Source organism: Bactrocera oleae, unplaced genomic scaffold (assembly GCF_042242935.1).
Source record: "Bactrocera oleae isolate idBacOlea1 unplaced genomic scaffold, idBacOlea1 ctg00000010.1, whole genome shotgun sequence".
In the NCBI taxonomy this organism is placed as follows: Eukaryota; Metazoa; Arthropoda; class Insecta; order Diptera; family Tephritidae; genus Bactrocera; species Bactrocera oleae.
In genome coordinates this window covers 762,501-780,000 of record NW_027212753.1, presented here as the reverse complement: position 1 = coordinate 780,000, position 17,500 = coordinate 762,501, and the positions used below count along the sequence as shown (strand labels likewise).

At 33.8% G+C, this 17,500-nt stretch overlaps 1 protein-coding gene, 2 non-coding genes and 1 pseudogene across 3 annotated transcripts in view; all 4 read right to left on the bottom strand.

Annotated features, from left to right (window-relative positions):
• The window catches only part of LOC138858516 (uncharacterized), a 40,553-nt gene that overhangs the window by 15,654 nt on the left and 7,399 nt on the right, over nucleotides 1–17,500 (bottom strand). The gene's annotated exons all lie outside the window — the stretch shown is intronic.
• On the bottom strand, nucleotides 5,853–8,631 carry LOC138858581 (large subunit ribosomal RNA; annotated as a pseudogene).
• On the bottom strand, nucleotides 9,133–9,311 carry LOC138858615 (5.8S ribosomal RNA). Its single transcript, XR_011397667.1, has one exon. It is a non-coding gene; the product is annotated as a 5.8S ribosomal RNA (ribosomal RNA).
• On the bottom strand, nucleotides 9,937–11,926 carry LOC138858540 (small subunit ribosomal RNA). Its single transcript, XR_011397628.1, has one exon. It is a non-coding gene; the product is annotated as a small subunit ribosomal RNA (ribosomal RNA).

Sequence of the window (17,500 nt, the reverse complement as noted above, 5' to 3'; positions counted from 1 at the left end):
AAGCCACAAACAAGCCACGATATATGGTGCGAACAGCACGGCGTCCAAGGCCCCAATCACTCCTCAAAATGCGTCGCACTTTGCCAACAATTGCCTGCAGCCGCTCACCCACACGCACCAAATGTGGGGTGAAACACATTCTTTCTCCTATAGTCAACCCCAGGTATTTAACTTCCTTCACATACCTGATGTTGACCCCATTCACCTTGACAATCGGTGGACGAACCGGCGACAATCTGCCCTTAAGCAGCATTGTAACCGTTTTGTCCACCGATATGTCAACCCCCACATCTAAACCCCAGCTATTTACAATTTCTAAAAATTGTCCCCCGACCGTTCTAACTCAGACCGCGATCGACCCTCAACGAGAAGAAGAAGGTCGTCCGCATACGCACAACATTTACAGAGGGGCTCGAGCTGTCCAAGCAGAGAGTCCATCATAAGGTTCCAAATATATGGACCGCAGATGGATCCCTGCGGGCAGCCACGAACCACTCCAATTTCAACACTTCCATTCATACTTACTAGAGAAGCTTTTCTCTCCGAAAAGTAACTCCGCCAAAGAGTAATTTCCGGACAGCCAAGCTCCTCCAGCCGCTGCAAAACTCTATCCCACCTTAAATAATCAAACGCTCCCTTGAAGTCAACAAATATGCCAAGGACATATTTGTTGACATTCTCCTTAACAACACTCTGAACATAAAACCAAGCATCTTCTGTACTGCGTCCTTCCCTGAACCCATACTGCCTATCCGACCATATACCCCGCGTTAGCTCCTGAAGCCGTTCCACCATAACTCTTTCCAATACTTTTCCAAGTACTGGAAGAAGACTGATGCCCCGATAAGAGCGAGGATCACTCCTGATCTTATCAGGAGACTTCAGGAGAGGTACAACCCTAGCAATTTTCCACTCGCGTGGAAAATAACCCTCCCACACGCACTTATCATAAATGGCCTCCAAGTATTCCGGAATGAACTTCCACAAGCTTTTACACATCTCTCCGTTCAAACCATCAAAACCTGGGGACCGTTTAGACCTGACCAGGCCAAAGGCATACCCCAACTCCCCATCATCTAATGGAGGGACAGGTACCTCCTGTGCTTGGGGTACCTGAACCTCCGCCCTGGGAAAGAACGCACCTAATAGAACCCCCGCACACTCTCTCCACGTAGATAACACAGTGCCACCTACGCAAAGAGAGGTGATATCATCTCTCTTACGACCCCTGCAGATCTTATAGATCTGACCCCAGGGGTCATCCCTATTTTCACTAACAAAATTTCTCCATTCATATTCTTTAACCCTAACTAACATATCTTTATATTCCCTAATTTCACAACAAAAATCATACCTAACCTGAGCTAACCTGTCTGAATTGGACCGTCGAGCGCGTTGAAACTTTCGCCTCAATCGCCTGACAGTCCTCCTCTTCAAGGTTAACTCACGCGTCCACCATTTTATTTTCCTAAGCTTAAAACTTTCACACTTCTTAAGTTCCCTATCATTAACAACCCACAATATCTCATAAAGACGAGCAATCTGCTCATCAACCCCCAAGCCCTCAAACTCACTAAGCGGTATTTCCAATACCGCTTCCCTAACACACCGTCCATATTGGTTCAAGTCAATACCAGAGGTACGCCATCGCCGCAACGGACTTACGAACTGTAAAGGGGGGGACTGAGAAGAAACCATAATTTGAATCAAATTATGATCACTCAATCCCCACCCTCCCTTAATTTCCCACCCAACACGAAACACTCTATTTGCTGCCTCGTTCATCAAAGTCACGTCAATGTCACTGACACCCCTAGGCCCATCAAAAGTATACCACTCGCTCGGCTCGTTTAGAATGTGAAGGTTTTTACCCACCACCCATTCACTTAATACCACTCCACGACTGTGGCTTTGATATCCAGACGAATGCCGGGATACCTTACTAAACCACATCGAAGACGTAGCATTCGCGTCCAAGCCAAGTATAAGAGGACTACCACTCGCAAGTAGTAGTACCTTATCCATATAACTCAGATAAGGCTCTAAGGGCTCACCAAATTTACAATAGATACTAGCAACAAGTATTCTACCAAACCCCCCCTCTACAGAAACACATACACCCAGTTGTGAGGAATCCACAACTACACAATCATAGTTGGGATCACTCACAACAATTGCAGCATTAGCCCTAACGTCCAAAAAGACCCTGAAACCACCCGGAAAACCTCGAACCACACCATTGGTGGCGTAGGGCTCCTGGAGTAAGGCAATGCCGCACCCCCCCTCAGTCATATACCCCCCCAACTCGCACATTACGGCATACGACCCCTGACAGTTTAACTGAATAATCCCCCCCATCAGTGTCTGGCGAGGGCGCGCTCAACAATCCCACAATATATCGGGCAGACAGCCGACATCATAAAATGCCCAGCTGGCCTACCCTTGAATGCACAGTTACGGCAATGGATTGCATTGACGCAACTGGCAGCTCTGTGGCCTTCCTGACCGCACCTCCGGCAGACATCTGATTTGGCCCTACACTCAGCGACCCTATGACCAAAACCCATACACCGGAAGCAGCCAGCAATGGGGTTATCCGGTCGCACCCGGAAGGAGAACCACTTGATGTAGCACCTACCTGCCTCCAAGAGGGCGGACATCATTTTGTCCGTACCCTCAAGAACAACATTAGTGCTACCATCAGGAGCCACCTTCCAGGGACGACTGACCATCCTTACTTCCGACTTCTGGGACGCCGAGCTAAATCCTGGAAGGTTCAACCGGAGAAGTTCTTCCATGAATTCCTCATGGGGGATCTCCGTGTAAACCCCCTGAACCACAACCCGAGGACCCAACTTCCGGTTGACACTCACGTCTAACCCCACCTCCCCAAACTTTGCGTTAGTCGCCACTTTTTCCCTCTCAGAAACAGAAGGTGTGCGGATCACCGCTCCACCACCCTTGATAGGCTTCACCTCATGGATCCTCACACCGAGTGAAGGACCCACCTCCTTAACTACCTTTCTAATTACTTCCTTAGAGGAAGTTGCAGGCCCCTTGCTCCTGACCACAACAGACCAGGTTTCAACAGGCTTCGGCGCCACCGGTGCAATCGCCTCCAGTACAGGTGCTGGGGGCGGAGGCATCGGTGCCGATGGAGCCGGCATTGACCTGCTCGGTGGCGAGGAGTGTCCCCCACAGCCTCCTCTAAGGGCATCAACTTGCCCGCGAAGATGGGCATTCTCGGTAATAACCGTCATTAGGAGTGCTTCGTATTTAGAAGCAAGCTCCATCAGCCCCTTCACGGTTTCCATCTCAAACTTTTTGTCTCCAAAGACCAACCCGCTTAGCTCCCCAGTAATCCTCTTAACAGCACCAACATGGCTTACCGCACTACCACAACCAGCAACAGCGCCCTTGGCTAATTCACGGTTGCCACCCTTACTATCCTTCTTATTCACCATGTTGGAACTAACACCTATTTTCTTTCCACCCTCATTAACACGCCCAACACCTTTTCCAGCCTTAACCTCACCACCTTTATCGACACTCATCTTAGCGTCACCCCCCTTCTTAACTGTGTCAGCAGTATCCCCTGTCTCACACGAACTACTGCTTTCACTGGAGTCAGTGAAGCGCACAAAGCCCCCCGATTTCGCCAAAGGTGGTGACCTCAACCTCACCTTTCTGCGCACCGGTGACCCATCAGTAGATGACACTGCACTATCCTCACCGGACGACGCCCCTACAACCATTTTTGCAGGCACAGACCCATCGCTCTCAGCAAGGGACTTAACCTTCCTCCTCCGTGGGGGAGGCATCTTCAACCTAGATCCCCTACCAGGCAGGCTGATCCGCCGGTAAAAAACACTGGCGCAGAAGCCCCTGTTCCGGAAAGATCAAACAGTCGCTAACCAGGCACGTGCGATTGAACGCACTGAAGAAGCTAACTCGCGCGTAAACCCGCTCAATAGCAGTTACCACCCAAACAGTCGATTATCGCGTTATCGCAGGGACACAACTCACACCTCCAGCCAAAGGCGTGGAAGAGGTCACTCAATTAACCGCCGGACAGAACAAAGTCCCCGTAACGGTTGCGAATCGACCGATGTGACGTTGTATCAATCGCACCGTGGGCTAAAAGTCAACCACTATGACCTTAATTCACCCTGGAGTCAGCGCCTCCAATACTAGGACAACCACTAACACCCTAGAAGCAAAACTGGCGAAATCCCCTAGAAAACAGCAGCAACTGAAAACCAGACACTCAACACAGCACTCCTGAATAGGCCACCCAAGCCAAAAACACCACCACGGCACAGTCACTGAGACTACGGACGGGCCCGCCTACAAAACCTAATCTACAAATCTAATCCAGAAAAAAAAAAAAAAAAAAAAAAAAAAAAAAAAAAAAAAAAAAAAAAAAAAAAAATTAAAGTACACACTCAACTAACCCTACACTCACCCACAAGCAGACGTTGTAATTGCCTGCCACGAAATTTCCAAAAAAAAGAAAAATTTTTTCCCAAAAACCACTTTTAATAAATCTACCTGCTACCTACAACCAAACAAATGCCCTAAGCAAGCGTTGAAAAGCAAAAGCCTGCTATCCCTAATAAAAAACTAATACCAGCTAGAGTGCTCGTATACACAATTACGTGAACACTGAAAACACCTGCTGTAACTAAAAATCTACTTGCAGTTAGCAGGCGTTGAAATCCTAATAAAAAGTCAAAGCCTACTAACGCGAAAAAATAACTAACATAAACAAGAGTGCTCGTATACACAATCTCGTGAATACAAGAAAAACACCTGCTGTAATTAAAAGTCTACTTGCAGTTAGCAGGCGTTGAAATTCCGATGAAATATCAAAGCCTACTTATGCAAATAAAAACTAACGCAAGCTAGAGTGCTCGTACACACAATCATATAACACGAAAAACACTTGTTTTATTTAAAAGCTACTCGATAAATTCACAATTTCTCAAACAAAAACTCGTAAATTCATATATATATACTTACATATATATATGGCAAAGCCCACTACGGCAATTTTGTGTGAGTTTTCGAAAAACCACTTCACACTACCAACACATATGCACGTATACACTCTCACTACACCGACTCTACACTGAAAAATTCACAAATACTCACACGACCGAATTAAAAATTCAAATTATGCGCTAGCACGTCTGCTCGCTATGAATGCCTACGAATGAATGAGTAGATAGGGACAACTTTCGTTGTAGATTTACGTGAGTACCTGCCGGCGACGGCCTTACCTCACGGTGTTCAAAACACAACGGATCAATACAATGCGTTGATCAGCGCCCCAAACAAAACGAGCTTATGCAAGTATTTATTTGGATACCAGTGGCAGTGTGTCTGGGTCCACACTACCATCTTGGTATGATTCGAGGCCGACCTAAAACCTCTTCCGTTTTCGGGTACGGCACCCAGTTACTTGTGTAACTTCTTTTTTCGAACTGAAAATTCAGTTCTTCCAGCATTTAGGTTTAAACCACAGCCACCACGATACTCCCCAAAGGGCCGAACCCAATGAGCAGATTGAACAGAAGTCCAAGGGCTTTCTGCTCCCCGTGGTACCGGAAAGTCTCCGGTCAGACTGCGTAGCCTAAACTACTGCCAGTTGAGCTCCCCATTACTCAAATGACTGGTGACATTTGTCGCTTGAACTTCAAATGTCTTTTTATTTGCTTTTTCATTTAAAGTGTTTCTAATATCAGTTCAAGCTGAGTATTATAGCACTATCACTCCATATACTATGCTGATATTACTGGGCAAAGAATATAATAACAGTCATAGTGCATATTGGCTTTTAGTCGCCTTTTACGACAGGCATGCCTTGCCGCGGGCATATTCTTTCCCCAAACCCGCAGGGGAAAGTAGATAGGGACAGAGGGAATCTCGTTAATCCATTCATGCGCGTCACTAATTAGATGACGAGGCATTTGGCTACCTTAAGAGAGTCATAGTTACTCCCGCCGTTTACCCGCGCTTACTTGAATTTCTTCACTTTGACATTCAGAGCACTGGGCAGAAATCACATTGTGTCAACACCCGTTAGGGCCATCTAAATGCTTTGTTTTAATTAGACAGTCGGATTCCCCAAGTCCGTGCCAGTTCTGAATTGATTGTTAATTGATAATCGTTATAATTTAAAAAGTATCTATACAATAATAAATCCTTTAGAAATTTTAGCAAGAAAGTTCCACAATTGGCTACGTAACTACTATCCGGGGAACAAGAATCGAAATTCTCTATTTACCCAGAACGAGTACATAAACCATGGTATTGCTTCCCAATCAAGCCCGACTATCTCAATCTTCAGAGCCAATCCTTATCCCGAAGTTACGGATCTAATTTGCCGACTTCCCTTACCTACATTATTCTATCGACTAGAGACTCTTCACCTTGGAGACCAGCTGCGGATATTGGTACGGCCTGTTGAGAAGTTTGCGTAACCCCACCATAAATTTTCAAGGTCCGAGGAGAAAATATCGACACAACAGTAAATGTCATGCTCTTCTAGTCCATCTACCATATCTCTCTTCGAAAGACTTCCATGGTAGTACGACTATAAAACAGAAAAGAAAACTCTTCCGATACCTCTCGACGGCTTCTTTATGGTCGTTCCTGTTGCCAGGATGAGCACAAGGCCCATTTTTAATAACAAACGGATACTCAACAGGTTACGGAATTGGAACCGTATTCCCTTTCGTTCAAAATTATTCAAGTGTTTAATTACTATGGAATAAAAATTCATTCATTTCATTTCATTAAAACTTGAAAATTTTCGGCTTTCGCCTTGAACTTAGGACCGACTAACTCGTGATCAACCACTGTTCACACGAAACCCTTCTCCACTTCAGTCCTCCAAGGTCTCATTCGATTATTTGCTACTACCACCAAGATCTGTACCAATAGCGGCTCCATGCAGGCTTACGCCAAACACTTCTAAGCACACCATTGTACCCTCCTACTCACTAAAGTTTCAAAATTTATAATCCAACCGAAATTGTATTATAAATCATGTACTTTAGCGGTAATGTATAGGTATACAACTTAAGCGCCATCCATTTTAAGGGCTAGTTGCTTCGGCAGGTGAGTTGTTACACACTCCTTAGCGGATTACGACTTCCATGTCCACCGTCCTGCTGTTTTAAGCAACCAACGCCTTTCATGGTATCTGCATGAGTTGTTAATTTAGGCACCGTAACATTACGTTTGGTTCATCCCACAGCGCCAGTTCTGCTTACCAAAAGTGGCCCACTGGGCACATTATATCATAACCTCAACCTTCATATCAAGAAAGGTGAGGTTCTTACCCATTTAAAGTTTGAGAATAGGTTAAGGTCGTTTCGACCCTAAGGCCTCTAATCATTCGCTTTACCAGATAAGATTATTTTACATAATTTTTAAATGCACCAGCTATCCTGAGGGAAACTTCGGAGGGAACCAGCTACTAGATGGTTCGATTGGTCTTTCGCCCCTATACTCAATTCTGACAATCGATTTGCACGTCAGAACTGTTCCGGTCTTCCATCAGGGTTTCCCCTGACTTCAACCTGATCAAGTATAGTTCACCATCTTTCGGGTCACAGCATATATGCTCAAGGTACGCTCCAGTTAGAGGTATAAATAATAATAAATTATCATTATACATAACTATATGGAACGCCCCGGGATTGAATTAATAATGTAATACATTAAAAATTAATCCCATTATTAATACAGTTAAGTTAATTTCGCCATTAGGTTTAATATAACCCAATGACTTGCACATATGTTAGACTCCTTGGTCCGTGTTTCAAGACGGGTCCCGAAGGTATCCTGAATCTTTCGCATTGTTAATCATATAAATGCATACAATTAATATTAAAATCAATGATAATAATATTATTGTAAAATTCAAAAGAATTTTAGCATTATATATAATAAAATCTATCAACACTTTATCAAATCATCAGTAATTATTCTATGTTAATAAGCTAAAAGCAAATTAATTTGAATAAACTTAAAAACCAATGATCTTTTGATAAATATTTTATTATGTTAATAGATTACAATGTCCTTATATGAAAAAAATGCACACTATTACTATAATATTTAAAATTAAATACTACAGTTATAATGATGAATTTTTCATAATGGATATTCAGGTTCATCGGGCTTAACCTCTAAGCAGTTTCACGTACTATTTAACTCTCTATTCAGAGTTCTTTTCAACTTTCCCTCACGGTACTTGTTTACTATCGGTCTCATGGTTATATTTAGTTTTAGATGGAGTTTACCACCCACTTAGTGCTGCACTATCAAGCAACACGACTCTTTGGAAATATCTTTCTAGTAATCATTAACGTTATACGGGCCTGGCACCCTCTATGGGTAAATGGCCTCATTTAAGAAGGACTTAAATCGTTAATTTCTCATACTAGATATTAAGATATTCCATACACTGCATCTCACATTTGCCATATAGACAAAGTGACTTAGTGCTGAACTATTTTCTTTTCGCTCGCCGCTACTAAGAAAATCCTTGTTAGTTTCTTTTCCTCCCCTCATTAATATGCTTAAATTCAGGGGGTAGTCCCATATGAGTTGAGGTTGTATAAAATATATTTTAGATTGATTTGTTTATTTTTATTTAATTTTTTTGCTATTTGCTATTTTAAAGAAATATATTTTTATATCTTGATTACTCAATATTATTCAATCTTTTCATCCCTTTTTAAAATTCATAATATAATAATTAATAAAATTAACAACATTATTCCTCCACATATCATATATTTTTTTTATTATAAATTTTTCTCAATACAATAGAGTGAATTAATTCTAGAATAAAAATTTATTTTATGCTAGACATTCCTCTTATGTATTATTTAATATAATTTAAATAATGTTGAAAATTTTTTCTTTTATGGGAATACTAAGATTCTCATTTATCATAAATTTTCGTTCAAATATGAGGTATTCAAGAATATATTTTCTATATTTCTTTTTATGCTATTAATATTATGGATTGAAAAATACAATCCAATAATATGCCATATGCTTAAATTCTATTAATTGACTAAAAGAATAAGCAACTAATTTAGCATAGTCTTACAACCCTCAACCATATGTAGTCCAAGCAGCACTTTAAAATTAATTAAAGTACATAACAGCATGGACCGCAATATGCGTTCAAAATGTCGATGTTCATGTGTCCTGCAGTTCACACGATGACGCACAGTTTGCTGCGTTCTTCATCGACCCATGAGCCGAGTGATCCACCGCTTAGAGTGATAATTTTTTTGTATTTTTTTAATTCAAAGTCAAAGAATTTTAATTTATTGAAAGTATTAATAATTAATCAATAATAAATTTTTAATACATAAGTTTAAAACATCTTTCAATAAATTGTAATTTTAAACCCAAACATTTGCAGCTGCGCATGTCTTAGGTCAACAAAAACAGTAATACCTTTTATATATTATTTTCTTCTCTATTTGTGCGTTTTCTTTTTTTAAATTTTTCAACATGTTTTTAATCACAAATAGAAAATACCATAAAAAAAAGGTATTACACACGTTAATGTGAACAAGTTAACTTATCATTTATAATATTTTATATAAATATCACAATTAAATATTATTTTCTATATAAATAATAAGTACAGCTATATGTTTAAAGGTTTTTTTATTGCGTTCAAATACAATGTATGCGAAGTTCACAATATAATATATATTGTCATAATGCATTACAAGGAGTTAAAAAAAAAAAAAAAAACAGAAAAACATTCAAAACATTGTATAATTCAAAACATTTTGAATGAAAAGAACAAAAAGAAAACTTTTTTTTCTTTTTTATTCTTTTTTTTTATTTTGTTTTTATATAATTATTTTTTTTTCTTTTCGGATAGGAACACAATAATGATCCTTCCGCAGGTTCACCTACGGAAACCTTGTTACGACTTTTACTTCCTCTAAATAATCAAGTTCGGTCAACTTTTGCGAAACAACCGTGAAACACAAGGCGTCACAGTGATCACGTCCGGAGACCTCACTAAATAATTCAATCGGTAGTAGCGACGGGCGGTGTGTACAAAGGGCAGGGACGTAATCAATGCGAGTTAATGACTCACACTTACTGGGAATTCCAAGTTCATGTGAACAGTTTCAGTTCACAATCCCAAGCATGAAAGTGGTTCAGCGGTTTACCCGGACCTCTCGGTCTAGGAAATACACGTTGATACTTTCATTGTAGCGCGCGTGCAGCCCAGGACATCTAAGGGCATCACAGACCTGTTATTGCTCAATCTCGTTACTGCTAGACGCAATTTGTCCATTTAAGAAGCTAGTGTCCTTATAATGGGACAAACCAACAGGTACGACTCCACTTATATAAACACATTCAAACACTTGTACATTCAAGATGAACGCATGAATGAAGGCTATATAAGCTTCAACACCATAATCCTGAAAGCATCTATTTAATATATTTGAGTCTCGTTCGTTATCGGAATTAACCAGACAAATCACTCCACGAACTAAGAACGGCCATGCACCACCACCCATAGATTCGAGAAAGAGCTATCAATCTGTCTTACACGCTTATGTTCGGACCTGGTAAGTTTTCCCGTGTTGAGTCAAATTAAGCCGCAGGCTCCACTCCTGGTGGTGCCCTTCCGTCAATTCCTTTAAGTTTCAGCTTTGCAACCATACTTCCCCCGGAGCCCAAAAGCTTTGGTTTCCCGGGAAGCGACTGAGAGAGCCATAGGAGTAGCTACACCCAATTGCTAGCTGGCATCCTTTATGGTTAGAACTAGGGCGGTATCTGATCGCCTTCGAACCTCTAACTTTCGTTCTTGATTAATGAAAACATCTTTGGCAAATGCTTTCGCTTAAGTTAGTCTTACGACGGTCCAAGAATTTCACCTCTCGCGTCGTAATACTAATGCCCCCAAACTGCTTCTATTAATCATTACCTCTTGATCTAAAAACCAATGAAAGTAGAACAGAGGTCTTATTTCATTATTCCATGCACAAAATATTCAGGCATTTGGAGCCTGCTTTAAGCACTCTAATTTGTTCAAAGTAATTGTACCGGCCCACAACAACACTCGATGAAGAGCACTGAAGCAGGTTTAAATAGGAGGAATATATAAAAAATACATTGTATTAATTATATATAAGAACTCCACCGGTAATACGCTTACATACATAAGGTAATGTACATACCACAATTATAGTTGTACTACCCGTATGAAGCACAAATTCAACTACGAACGTTTTAACCGCAACAACTTTAATATACGCTATTGGAGCTGGAATTACCGCGGCTGCTGGCACCAGACTTGCCCTCCAATAGGTCCTTGTTAAAGGATTTAAAGTGTACTCATTCCAATTACAGGGCCTCGGATATGAGTCCTGTATTGTTATTTTTCGTCACTACCTCCCCGAACTGGGAGTGGGTAATTTACGCGCCTGCTGCCTTCCTTAGATGTGGTAGCCGTTTCTCAGGCTCCCTCTCCGGAATCGAACCCTGATTCCCCGTTACCCGTTGCAACCATGGTAGTCCTAGATACTACCATCAAAAGTTGATAGGGCAGACATTTGAAAGATCTGTCGTCGGTACGAGACCATACGATCTGCAAGTTATCTAGAGTTCAACCAATATAACGATCGAATAATCGCTTGGTTTTAGCCTAATAAAAGCACACGTTCCAAAAGGTCCGTGTTTATTTTGCATGTATTAGCTCTAGAATTACCACAGTTATCCAAGTAACTGTTAACGATCTATGGAACCATAACTGATATAATGAGCCTTTTGCGGTTTCACTTTTAATTTGTTTGTACTTAGACATGCATGGCTTAATCTTTGAGACAAGCATATAACTACTGGCAGGATCAACCAGAATAATATATATTTCTTTTTTATATAATATTTTTTATATTATATAAAAGTTTAAAATGATATTTTCTTATTTGAAAATTATACACAAATACACAAAACATAAAAACATTTACAATATACACAACAATTTTTCTATGTTTCTTTCTTTATTATATTTTTTTTCATTATATTTCATTTCTATTGTGTGATTTTGTAATGGATTTTTTTAATTTTTGTTTTGGTATCGTGAAAAGAATTTTCGTTCTCTATACATATTATTATTTAATTATTATGTAAGAACGATATTTCTTCTTATATTGGCAAAATTTTCAAATAATATCATTCTATACATTTTACTTTATTTCAATGCATATAGTAATATATATACCTTTTTTTAAGAGTATATACATTTTTTTCTTGATTTGAAATTAATAATTTCAAATTCTATTATATTTATTTCAATAATAAATATATGATAAAAAGTATTTTCGGGTGCAACACATTAATATTTTATTTTATTTAAAAACCATCCTTTTACACATATATTTTATGAGTAAATATTAGAATAGCTCACAAATAAAACTAAAATATTGTTTAATATTTATTTCTACAATATGTTAGTATAGAATAATAGATTTTTTATGTTTTTGTATAAAACAAAATCTATTTCTATTTAAACTAACTGTAGGAAACCAGGAATAAAAAACGCTCATTATATACAATATGTTAGTACAGAATATAGAGTTTTGTATAAAACAAAATCTATTTCTATTTAAACTAACTGTATAAAAACCAGGAATAAAAAACGCTCATTATATACAATATGTTAGTACAGAATATAGAGTTTTGTATAAAACAAAATCTATTTCTATTTAAACTAACTGTATAAAAACCAGGAATAAAAAACGCTCATTATATACAATATGTTAGTACAGAATATAGAGTTTTGTATAAAACAAAATCTATTTCTATTTAAACTAACTGTATAAAAACCAGGAATAAAAAGGCACACAAAATCAACTTTCATTTTCATATTTACTTAAAAATACATATAAAGTAAAAAATATTTCCATATAAATACTAAGTAAATAAAGTCATACAAGTATGAAAATTTTCATACAAGTACTAAATACATAAATCATATAAGTATAGTAATATTCATACTTATAAGTATTTAAAAACAATTTCTTACTAATAAACTAACATAAGGAATTCAAATATATAAAAGTATAATACATTTCCTAGCAGTAAAAAATTTTCATATAAGTACTAAATGTATAAAGTCTATGAAGTAATAAATTTTCATATAAGTACTATTTCAGTATATGTCAATTTGAGCAGATTTGTGCAAATTTGTTATAAATGTTCTCTCCCATGTTGACGTTACCAACCCGAAAATATATGGAAAAATTCTTTTAACCTATTTAAAATTTAAAAACTCATATATACGTGGGTAATTTATATCATTTTCAAATATCGTCATGGTCATAATACAACTAATAACATCAAAAGTATTTTTACAATCGATTTTTTTTTTAAATTTTTAACTTGTATGACTTCATATTTAATACTTATATGAAAATTTATTACTTCATAGACTTTATACATTTAATACTTATATGAAAATTTATTACTTCATAGACTTTATACATTTAATACTTATATGAAAATTCATTACTTCATAGACTTTATATTTTTTATACTTATATAAAAATTTATTACTTCATAGACTTTATATTTTACTTCATAGACTTTATACATTTAATACTCATATGAAAATTTATTACTTCATAGACTTTATATATTTACTACTTATATGAAAATTTATTACTTCATAGACTTTATACAATTAATACTTATATGAAAATTTATTACTTCATAGACTTTATACAATTAATACTTATATGAAAATTTATTACTTCATAGACTTTATACAATTAATACTTATATGAAAATTTATTACTTCATAGACTTTATACAATTAATACTTATATGAAAATTTATTACTTCATAGACTTTATACATTTAATACTTATATGAAAATTCATTACTTCATAGACTTTATATTTTTTATACTTATATAAAAATTTATTACTTCATAGACTTTATATTTTACTTCATAGACTTTATACATTTAATACTTATATGAAAATTTATTACTTCATAGATTTTATATATTTACTACTTATATGAAAATTTATTACTTCATAGACTTTATACAATTAATACTTATATGAAAATTTATTACTTCATAGACTTTATACAATTAATACTTATATGAAAATTTATTACTTCATAGACTTTATACAATTAATACTTATATGAAAATTTATTACTTCATAGACTTTATACATTTAATACTTATATGAAAATTCATTACTTCATAGACTTTATATTTTTTATACTTATATAAAAATTTATTACTTCATAGACTTTATATTTTACTTCATAGACTTTATACATTTAATACTTATATGAAAATTTATTACTTCATAGACTTTATATATTTACTACTTATATGAAAATTTATTACTTCATAGACTTTATACATTTAGTACTTATATGAAAATTTATTACTTCATAGACTTTATACAATTAATACTTATATGAAAATTTATTACTTCATAGACTTTATACAATTAATACTTATATGAAAATTTATTACTTCATAGACTTTATACAATTAATACTTATATGAAAATTTATTACTTCATAGACTTTATATATTTACTACTTATATGAAAATTTATTACTTCATAGACTTTATACATTTAGTACTTATATGAAAATTTATTACTTCATAGACTTTATACAATTAATACTTATATGAAAATTTATTACTTCATAGACTTTATACAATTAATACTTATATGAAAATTTATTACTTCATAGACTTTATACAATTAATACTTATATGAAAATTTATTACTTCATAGACTTTATACATTTAATACTTATATGAAAATTTATTACTTCATAGACTTTATACAATTAATACTTATATGAAAATTCATTACTTCATAGACTTTATATTTTTTATACTTATATAAAAATTTATTACTTCATAGACTTTATATTTTACTTCATAGACTTTATACATTTAATACTTATATGAAAATTTATTACTTCATAGACTTTATATATTTACTACTTATATGAAAATTTATTACTTCATAGATTTTATACATTTAGTACTTATATGAAAATTTATTACTTCATAGACTTTATACAATTAATATTTATATGAAAATTTATTACTTCATAGACTTTATACAATTAATACTTATATGAAAATTTATTACTTCATAGACTTTATACAATTAATACTTATATGAAAATTTATTACTTCATAGACTTTATACAATTAATACTTATATGAAAATTTATTACTTCATAGACTTTATATATTTACTACTTATATGAAAATTTATTACTTCATAGACTTTATACATTTAGTACTTATATGAAAATTTATTACTTCATAGACTTTATGCAATTAATACTTATATGAAAATTTATTACTTCATAGACTTTATATATTTACTACTTATATGAAAATTTATTACTTCATAGACTTTATACATTTAGTACTTATATGAAAATTTATTACTTCATAGACTTTATACAATTAATACTTATATGAAAATTTATTACTTCATAGACTTTATACAATTAATACTTATATGAAAATTTATTACTTCATAGACTTTATACAATTAATACTTATATGAAAATTTATTACTTCATAGACTTTATACAATTAATACTTATATGAAAATTTATTACTTCATAGACTTTATATATTTACTACTTATATGAAAATTTATTACTTCATAGACTTTATATTTTACTTCATAGACTTTATACATTTAATACTCATATGAAAATTTATTACTTCATAGACTTTATACAATTAATACTTATATGAAAATTCATTACTTCATAGACTTTATATTTTTTATACTTATATAAAAATTTATTACTTCATAGACTTTATATTTTACTTCATAGACTTTATACATTTAATACTTATATGAAAATTTATTACTTCATAGACTTTATACAATTAATACTTATATGAAAATTTATTACTTCATAGACTTTATACAATTAATACTTATATGAAAATTTATTACTTCATAGACTTTATATATTTACTACTTATATGAAAATTTATTACTTCATAGACTTTATACATTTAGTACTTATATGAAAATTTATTACTTCATAGACTTTATGCAATTAATACTTATATGAAAATTTATTACTTCATAGACTTTATATATTTACTACTTATATGAAAATTTATTACTTCATAGACTTTATACATTTAGTACTTATATGAAAATTTATTACTTCATAGACTTTATACAATTAATACTTATATGAAAATTTATTACTTCATAGACTTTATACAGTTAATACTTATATGAAAATTTATTACTTCATAGACTTTATACAATTAATACTTATATGAAAATTTATTACTTCATAGACTTTATATATTTACTACTTATATGAAAATTTATTACTTCATAGACTTTATACATTTAATACTTATATGAAAATTCACTACTTCATAGACTTTATGCAATTAATACTTATATGAAAATTTATTACTTCATAGACTTTATATATTTACTACTTATATGAAAATTTATTACTTCATAGACTTTATACATTTAGTACTTATATGAAAATTTATTACTTCATAGACTTTATACAATTAATACTTATATGAAAATTTATTACTTCATAGACTTTATACAATTAATACTTATATGAAAATTTATTACTTCATAGACTTTATACAATTAATACTTATATGAAAATTTATTACTTCATAGACTTTATATATTTACTACTTATATGAAAATTTATTACTTCATAGACTTTATACATTTAGTACTTATATGAAAATTTATTACTTCATAGACTTTATGCAATTAATACTTATATGAAAATTTATTACTTCATAGACTTTATATATTTACTACTTATATGAAAATTTATTACTTCATAGACTTTATACATTTAATACTTATATGAAAATTCACTACTTCTTCATTTAATATTGCAAGCAAAGTATTTTGGTTAACATTTTTATTTTCATGTTATTAAAACACTTGATATACTATTATACCATATTGTATAATATGATTTTAATTCAATTACTTTATTACTTTGGTATATTAAATGATAGTCGTTTGATAACAATCCCAACATTTACCTTATTTTCAATAAATATTGAAAACAAAGTTTTATGCGTTCAAATTTTTATTTTCATGTTATGATTCTCTCAAACACTCATTAATATACCATATTGTATAATATGCTTTTATTTCAATTACTTTATTACTTTTGGTATATTAAATGATAGTCGTTTGATAACAATCCCAACACTTACCTTATTTTCAATAAATATTGAAAACAAAGTTTTATACGTTCAAATTTTTATTTTCATGTTATGATTCTCTCAAACACTCATTAATATACCATATTGTATAATATGCTTTAATTTCAATTACTTTATTACTTTTGGTATATTAAATGATAGTCGTTTGATAACAATCCCAACACTTACCTTATTTTCAATAAA